The sequence below is a fragment of the Anser brachyrhynchus genome, assembly GCF_964034855.1.
Source record: "Anser brachyrhynchus genome assembly, chromosome: 15".
NCBI lineage: Eukaryota > Metazoa > Chordata > Aves > Anseriformes > Anatidae > Anser > Anser brachyrhynchus.
The window spans coordinates 1,777,713-1,786,849 of NC_137733.1; the positions used below are offsets into that span (position 1 = coordinate 1,777,713).

At 40.1% G+C, this 9,137-nt stretch overlaps 1 long non-coding RNA gene across 1 annotated transcript; it reads right to left on the reverse strand.

The window, feature by feature from the left end:
* Nucleotides 1-402: 402 nt before the first annotated feature.
* LOC308178414 lies at nt 403-8,741 on the reverse strand. The gene is made up of 3 exons (XR_013939753.1): nt 8,027-8,741; nt 4,061-4,431; nt 403-927 (listed from the first exon to the last, which is right to left on the reverse strand). It is a non-coding gene; the product is annotated as an uncharacterized lncRNA (long non-coding RNA).
* Nucleotides 8,742-9,137: the final 396 nt, after the last annotated feature.

A 9,137-nucleotide genomic window follows, 5' to 3' on the forward strand; every position in this document is an offset into this window, starting at 1 on the left:
ACTGAAGTCCTGCTCTGCTGTGTAAATCAGAGGATTACATGTACACTGTTTCCTACAGCCATTTCTGGGGAAGGCATTCTAAGCCTCCAGAGATTATAAGGAAAGTTCTCAAGTTGGATAAAATATAGTCACCAAAATTGAGGAATACTCTTGTATTTATAGTATAGTTTGAAAACCCGGAAATTAGTCATAACATTACACACACTTGGCTGCTACTAACTTCACAGTTCCTGTGAAGCCAACAAAAATATTCATTTTAAATGCACTGGTCTTTCAACATACACTTGTTGTCAACGTCATCAACACGATTTTAACATAGCATGAACCAAGCTCCATGCTCTTCCCATAATGCTAATTACAGCGGGCACCTCTGACTAGGTCACTTTGTCCATAATAGCGATGGATTGTTCTGCAGGTTGTACACCACCTGCTATGTAAGATACACACGTCTACTGAGAAATGAAGGAAGATCATGATGTGACAGCACATAACATGACAGCTGCACTTCCCTTACGGAAACATCTTTCAGCAACCTGGAAGCTAAGCACAGACCTTGTGTCAGTCAGTTCTCCCTTTAAGACACAGAACAAAGAAACACGGCATCACATTCTTTCCTGACCCTTTTTTTATCTTTGTTATTATTCATTTTGAAATCTGTACAGGGATAAGAAGCAGATTTCTACTTACATGACAATGTCTACTTGACTTTAGAACCAGCTTTGCATTTTCAGTGGTATGCCTGCTTAGCCGCTCAACCCATTTCTGCTGGGGAACTCATTACAATGCCTGCAGTGTAGTAAATTACCTGGGAATATTCTGATAACCTGATGCTGCTTTCCTTGATTGTCAGCGGCCTGGCTGCTCTGGTCCATCAGCACAGCTTCGCTGCATTTTCCAGGCTGTTATTCTCAGAGATCTGTTTTTCTTCTGTGAAGAGTATTCAAATTAAAACAGGCAATTCTTTATGCATAAAATTCTCTGTGAAGATGCATAACAAAAATCATGGCTTTTATATGATTAATAGAGCTGTCAGGACGTATTTAGGATTTAACTTCCTTTTGTGAAAGTTTAACTTACAGTTTACAGAACAAAAACCTACATACAGTACAATGTTATGGCAGTTATAAGCAGTGTTGAACTCATATGGATGCATAGGAGCTGAAGCAAAATACAAAGTGTCTACTATATTGAAACACTATTAAAATCAAAGTATTCAATTTAATGTTTACATAACCACTGTTTGAAATTTTTAATCCCACCTAAGCAGTTTGAATAATCAATCCAACTAAAAAACATGGAACCACTGTGCCTAAATCCTCTGAGCACTACAGAAGTCTCTGTCTTCATGTATGTTCATCTGCTTGCAAATCAGCTAAATAGTTTTAAGCTTCATCACAGAGATGGCAACGGTTATTTAATTCTTAAACTGCATACGTTATTTCAAAGCAGTACAGACTGACATGATATTTTGCAACATTCTACTTAGATGCTCATCTCCCTGGTACCCAGGGCTACTGAAATACAAACAAGAATGAAACCCAACGCTGGCTCCCAGAAACACTGATTCAGTGCAGGTAGACAGGCTGCGTAAGTCAACAGACCAAGCAAGACACACAGAGAGACGTCACTAGCCAGGAGACAAAGGCTATGTCTGAGTGAGATTTGGAAAGGAATTGGCAGTATACCAGAAAGTATGCATCTCAGCACTAATCAGAGTAACAGGAGAACAATCAGAGTAACAAGTCTGAATTGGTTATTAACTGATGAAGGGTAATTGGGAGTGAGCTAGTTTGCTTTAACTTATAAAATAAGATTGGATCTTTCATACAAATGCTCTCTAGGTTGTGGAAATTCCAATGGCAGCAGCAGGACAGTAATAAAGCCCCACTCTGACTTGCCACAGCTGCCAGACTTTTCCCCTCCTCCCCAAAGCCACGGGTTCTGCCTTGTTTCTCTGCTGATCCCTATCTTGACCTACCAGGAAGGTATGGTTTATCTGGAAACCCTGCCTTTGTCCAAGCAAAACACGACAGCATGCAGGCATGCATACAAAAATCCACATGCAAGTGAAGAGTCCTTACTGCCTCCTTCCTCTTCCTAACTGCTGTGGTGCCTGTGCTAGTTGTGTTAAACACCAGTAAAAAATCATCTGATCTAAACTCCAGCCAGTAACTTTTCTATCATTCAAAAACCTATTCAATCTTTTTTTCTATGTCCTAAACAGGTTGTTTTGCCCAGAGGTATTTTGTGAGACATCACGCTATACTGCTCTTTCAAGTTGCTATGTTTACTGTTAGTTTTACCTAAGTTTCAAACCATACCACAAGTATGGTAAATCAGCAGTTCTACTAAGGGAGTTACTATGCTTACTTTAGGGTAACTTCTCTGGCATATTTTGGCAGTTCTCCGCTGCCTTGCTAGAACAAGGAGCTTTCCTCTCTTTCACATAAAAGAGATAAATATATAAATTAAACATTTAGCTTTAACACGGAGGTGTTAGAAATGCCTGCAGAAGCAAGACTCAGATAATTGAAACTGTATAATAACATTTAGCTTAATGAAATGTTGATGTTGTAACAATGCAAAAACATTGCTGAGTACCCATATGACAACACTGAATAATCTGATATTATAGCACTAAAAGCATCCACTTGATTAGAGGCCAGGAAACAATTCCCTTGGAAACAAATTCTATGCTCAATAGGCTGTTTTCGCTGCTGGATAATGAAACGGCTACATGAACAACTGAGAGAACAACAACATGGTAGTGAGATTTAAATATTTTGCCAGGCACAAAAAAAAAAAAGAGAGAGAAAAAAATAAAAACTCAGCTATATCCAACATAACCCACACTCTGAGACTGCATCCCCAGTTTGCACACACTTCGAAAAGCACTTTGGAGATGGGAACATTCAAAGCAAGCCACAACAGAGCACGAACACCAGCATTGTTTGTCCCACGACTGCATTTTGTGCTGCAGTACAACCTAATCTCAAACACAGTCAGGGTCCCTCCAAGCTAGATACTTTGCCTTTACGTAGAATTAGGCTGTCCTGTCTTTAAGTTTATCATCTGAACACAGGGTGAGAGGAGAAACAAGGGCTGAGAGATGAAATAAGTTGCCCTCAGCTGGAGCACTCCAAGTGCAGGTCGGCTGTTCCTTGGCCCTTTCTGTAGCATCCTGCTGCTCCCCATCATTAACACCGAGGTAGGCAGGGCAAGCATAGCACTTAGTGCATGTCTGCAGGTGACATTAGAATAGAAATGACATGATTCTCCAAGCTCTTTTAAATGACAAAAGACATAGATGTCTTGATTCCCTATCTCTTTCCATTTTTTTTGGTTTGTTTTTAATCATGAATCAAGCACAACGTCTCTAAAGCTTAAGTAATTACACTGGTACAAAGCTAATCTCAAGGAACTGTAAAGCCTCATAGCTATAATCTAAAGCATGAAAACCTTGCCTAATCATTTATTTACATCAGCCTACTGAGCAACCTCCTGCTAAGATGACAACATAAAATTTGGAAGAAGAATTGGCTCCCACACAGCCAGGACTTAGGTAAGGTCTCATCAGAGTCCAAAAAAAAAAGGCATAGAAAAAATGAAACAAAGTACTCACAGTAGTTTGTCCCGGCATATTGGCCTTATTAAAACATGGACACACATTCTCTCAGGCAGGTAGTTTACACAGAGGTTCATTATCTTACACAGTGCTCATAACTCATTCTACTTTAATCTTAGACTCTAAATGCAGATGCTCAGTGTGATTCTAAAGCAGACGTAAAAAGTGTACAGTGGGTATTTTTTTTAATGTTTTTAAAACAGACTTTTCCAAAGTCGTGTGTTACCTGTGGGTGAAATTCAAGTCTACTTTGAATGAAAACATCTGCTTTAGAGACGGTGGAATCACAAGCACTTAAGATATGGGTGGATTTGTCCTCAAACCTCAGCTTAGTTTGAAGTGCATTTGGGTCAGGAACAGAGGAATTTCTCCCACCTTAACCTTAGCACTTTCCAGGTTCTTGAACTTCACAAAGACTCACCAATCTGCTCTTACCCAGTTGTGGACATAGGCTCCAAACAACAGAACAGCAGCAGACGACACAGCCAAACTCATGGCTAGAAAAGCTTCATTTGCAGATACGTAGAAAGGAAATACATTGGGGTCCCTTTCTCCTTGGACAGCTTGAATCTCTACCTGTTTAACTTAGTTCAGAGAGTGAGAATGACACAGTACAATTGGGATATTCATTTTCCTAAATATATGTGTCTAATACCATTTCAGACAACCTGCGTTAATCCGGTGCATGGTCTCTATCAAGTCCTGTGTTGTATTAGCCAGCTCCATTAGACATCTTCCTGTAGGCAGCTAAATCCCACGCTTCTTGACCAGTTCTGACAGTCCTTCCCATCTAAGCTGCCCGCCATCTGTTGTACAAAAACAGTGCAGATCTATTGTTGTGCGATGTAGTTTAGAACTCAGAGAAATAAATCGTCAAAACAGAGTGGTGCATACAATCATCTTTTAAGGTTATTTAAAATAGGAAAAGAAGAAAAACACATGAGAAAGATTTGCTTAGCTAAATTGTTTCTCTCTTTTAAAAACATATTGAAGACTATATGTGAGGTAGATCTTTTTCAGAAAGGACTCTTTCAAAAACAACCTAGGCTACTTTGCAGGGAAAATGTGGTTCTGAGAGAGCAAAACAAAATACATAAATAGAATGGCTAGATTTGAGAGAATAAGGAAATAAATCAAATCCCCATAAATAGCACTCAGAGTCATGTACCATACAAAGTGACCTAAAGCAGTGCAGAAAGGAAAAAAAAAAGTAGAAAGCATAAAACTCAAAAAGCAGACAATTTCAAGAGGGCAAACAGTGCATAATTTATAAGTGAGGCAAAACTGCAGTGGTATGAATAAAAAAAAAAGGGGTGAAAAAAAGAAAACTAGAGCTTTTCACTTCAGAGTTGTCACGTAAAGTACAACAACTATGCTCTTATCAGGGGTTTGGAGGATACAAGCGAGACAAGCGCACAGCCCTCTGTTCCCCAGCTTAGAAGCTGCAGATGGGAGCTCACTGACAGAAGCACAAGAGTGAAATGTCCAGTCCAACAAATGGCTCCCTAATGAAGGAACCTCAGACATCATTAATATTGACAGTAACATGATATAGCTCTTATTTTATCTATCTCAAGATGCTGTGCACAATTTTGTAAAGACATGGGGAAAAAGAGTTGCTGTTACTGAAAACAGTTGAATGCAACTCACGTGATATTTTAGCTGGCAATTTGTTCAGATCTCTTTATAGAAACAGACATGGCAAGTGGAAGACAAGACAAATAAAAAAAATAAAATAAAATAAAAACAAAACAACAACGAACAGAAACAACAACAACAAAAACAGTTCCTTCCTAGTTTCATTCTTTTCACATACTCCCTCTTCACACAGTCCATACTGATGTTACCTACCAGTCTAGGGTTCAATTATTTACAGTGTCTTGCTCTGAAGTTTTCAGGCTTCTTCGGATGAATGTATGACATGACTTGGAAATTGCAGCGTGACAGTGATGTGAAATAATCAAACTGTTTGTCCCTATTTTGCTTTTCCTCATTCAGCCACCTGGTCTAAACCTGTTCTTTTTCATTCATTTTTAAAACACTCGAGAATATTTATACCCACACAACTAGCTCCTCAGTGCCTCTAGGTTATTCCTGCAGACGTTCACTGAGCCGCACAGTACCTCAGACTGGAAGCCTCCAGCTCCTCTTCCTGCTCAGCTCAGACGAACTGGCTCAAGGCTTTATCCAGTCAGGTCTGAAATCATCCAAGGCCACACAGCCTGCCTCCCTCTTTAGGCAACTTTTTCCAATGCCTTACTATCCTAATGGTGAAAAAGTTCTTCACTGTATCCAGGTGAAATATCTCGTTTTTTCAATTTATGTCTGTTGTCCCTCGTCCTCCCGCTGTGTAGCACTGTGGAGGGCCTGTCTCTTCCCTCCCAATCTCCTCCTCTATACTGAAGAGTCTAAAGAGTGCCAAGTGAAGGGAGATTTATTGCTGGTCAAAACAGATTTGGGTAGTGACAAGTTTCCTAGTGGCAGCATTGGTGGCACTGAGGGGCTCTGCTGTGCCCTGCGGTGGGGCCTGGAGCCGGTTGGGACCGGTTGGGACTGGCACCAGGCAGCCCTGGCCTCTCCTCACACAGACCCGGCTGCCGGCACTGTGCCCTGAGGACACGGTACAAAGGCATACCTCACAATCTTCCGCAGTAGGACAAGGAGGGTGTTCAGTTCCCTTTTTACAAGTGAAACACTGATACAGAAAAGCCTGTGGAACATGATGCAGCGAGCCCACAGCAAGTGATCACACAGAGAGCTCCCATGTGCTGGGCCACCTTCTTGCCCAGAGCCAGGCCGTGAGCATGTATGAATTTTCAAGAAGGAACGTAATGTTTTGCAAGATGAGAGATAGGATTCATTTGGTCATTACAATAATGAGTTTGAACCCGAAAGAGTTGAAAAGCAATTCATATGGCTGAGAAAAAACATGAGTCAAAGAACAGACACAGAAACACTAACATGAGCATGAGAGAACACCATACTCTGATTTGCTGGAACTCAACTCTCACCAATGCAAAACATCTCCTTTAGAAAATCAATCAAAAAAAAAAAATCAAAATAATTCCCCAGCAAACCCATTAAGAAATTCATCCATGCAGCAATATCTGTAAGGGACAGGAGAAAGCAGTGCTTTATCTTGCTTCTCAGATCTGAGCAAGCAATGTAGTATGATGCAAGAAGCGTTTTTTTTTTTTAATATATGAACAAATACACCATAGCAGAAATCTGCAAGAATACTTATTTTAACCTAATGCTTAGAGGATTTCTTTTTTATTTTTTTTTATTTATTTATTTATTTTAAGCACTGTAGAAGAGGTAGCAGAACATATACTGTGAGTGCAGAAGCGACGTACTTGTCCAATCTACCTCCTTTAATACCATTCAATACTAGCTTGACACTGAAAAAAACGAGCTGTGCACATCAACTGCATAGTTAAAGTGTTGGTTTTCTTTACAGGACACCTCTCAAGCTTATCATCTGGAAGAAAAAATATACTTAGGGGGAAAATGGTGCTGGCTGCCTATGTAATAATCACTGCCAGTATGAAAAATACTAGGAAGCAAAGAGCTATATTATCAATGACAGAAGTACAGCCACAACCATACTAGAACTACTATTACTGACTGTTTCTGGGAGAAGATGGAGACTAGACTACCCAGCAGTGACCCTGTATGATTACCACAGCTTTTATTTGATTTTATTTTAAATTCAGACAGTATAGCACAAGAAGACCCAAGCTCAGCTTTGCTATATTTACAAACAAGAAAAGGAAGTCTGCACTGACAGTGCTGTCTTTGGTGCTCTAAGTTTCCCTCTCGGAACAAGGATTTCCTTCTCATCCTGCTCCTCTGTGCGCATCAATTCCTTATAGCATTCAAAGCAGAGAGCAAGATTACAATCAAAATGAGACTGCAGAAAAAGAGTTTTAGCTCAGTGTCACTGATGATTCCCATCACAATTACAGGCAGCATGAGAGTGAATAACAAATACCTCTCAGCTTTTTTGTCCTGGCATGCCTTGCACTTGTCTCCAACAAGCGTGAGCTTTAGGAGTCTGAATGTTTCACATACCCTCCATGTAAACATCTGATTTTGACCTTGTCAGCATTTTCTATTTTAGCCACCTTCTTTTCTCATTCCCTCCAATTGTGGCCTGTGATGTTCATATTTTGAGAGACAATATGAAAAGGCTAGCTAGTTTTAGTGGCTTTTATTATAAGCAGACTAATTGCTTCTCCTGGTTACTTTCATTTCTCCTATGGATCCTTGGCTGAGTCATACAGTTTCCAGCAGTGATGTAACTGTTCACTTTACTCCAGAAGTGGAGACACTGAGAAAATGGAGAAAAGAAAAAAAAAAAAAAAGGCAGAAATAACATCTACACCCAGTGCCACTCACCGGATTTTCATCCGCTCTTTTTCTGCATGCTGGGCCAGCAGGAGTCACTTGCTGCCAGTTGAGATGGGAAGCAGGACCTGATAAGATGTCATTGCAAAGGATCCAGCTCTCTGAGCTTCATGCAAAAGCAGACCTCCAGCACGGCAGAAGTGGCAGCAGTCTATATTAAACATACAATGAAAATTAAGAGGCAAACAACTGCCTGTGAATCTCATTTCCTGATGCATCACCATCAGGCAGTTTGCATCTTTCTGAAGGTCTGACTGAAATAAGACCAAGAAGGAATCTGTTGTGAGTTGATCTTGTGTTTTGTCTCAGGACTGAATTAAAAGTCAAGGAAGCAGGAGTAGAATATCCAAGAAAAGAGCTACTAAGTGAAACACTTGTCAAACTAAGTTAATTTTTGTGCTACCCACTCTGACAGCATCTCTTTAATCACATACCAGAACAAGGCAATGATCGGTGCCACTGAATTAACTTCTAATTTCTTCTGAAGTATTTAACATAGCATTGTATAACTCCGGCTCATAAAAATATGATGGCAGCCAAGCCTTTTGGAACATTATGTTGCTATGCTGAGAAGCCCTGGAAAAAAAATATCTCATGATGAAATGTCTGTGGTGGACTGAATGGCTCTGAGGCAGTATTATTCCAGCTCAGAGATAGAAAATAAAGAAACCAGTGCAGTGGCCAGTCCAACATGAACTTAGTTAAATGCTGCATTATCTTCTTAATAAACCAAAGTCACTGCTTGCAAGAAAGGTGCTTTCAAAGTACAGTGAGCACAGCTTTGGTTTCAGGCTACATATGTATATGAGTTGCTAGATGGATCTATCCCTATAGCTTATAAATTCTGAACAATGGTATAAGTTTGTCTCTATAGGAGTCACCATGTACACAGGAACGGCTGGCCTGGTTGGTCACAGCACGGGGCACAAGGGATCATTAGAGCTCAGTGATCATCCAGCTAACATCTATCACATTCTGATGAAGCATCTTACTGGGAGATGGAAGAAAAACCAAAACCAAACAAAAAACAACAAACACTTGCTAGGACAAACAGAGATAGAAAAGAGAATTAGAAAGGGAAAGAGAATTAGGTCTGAGGAGG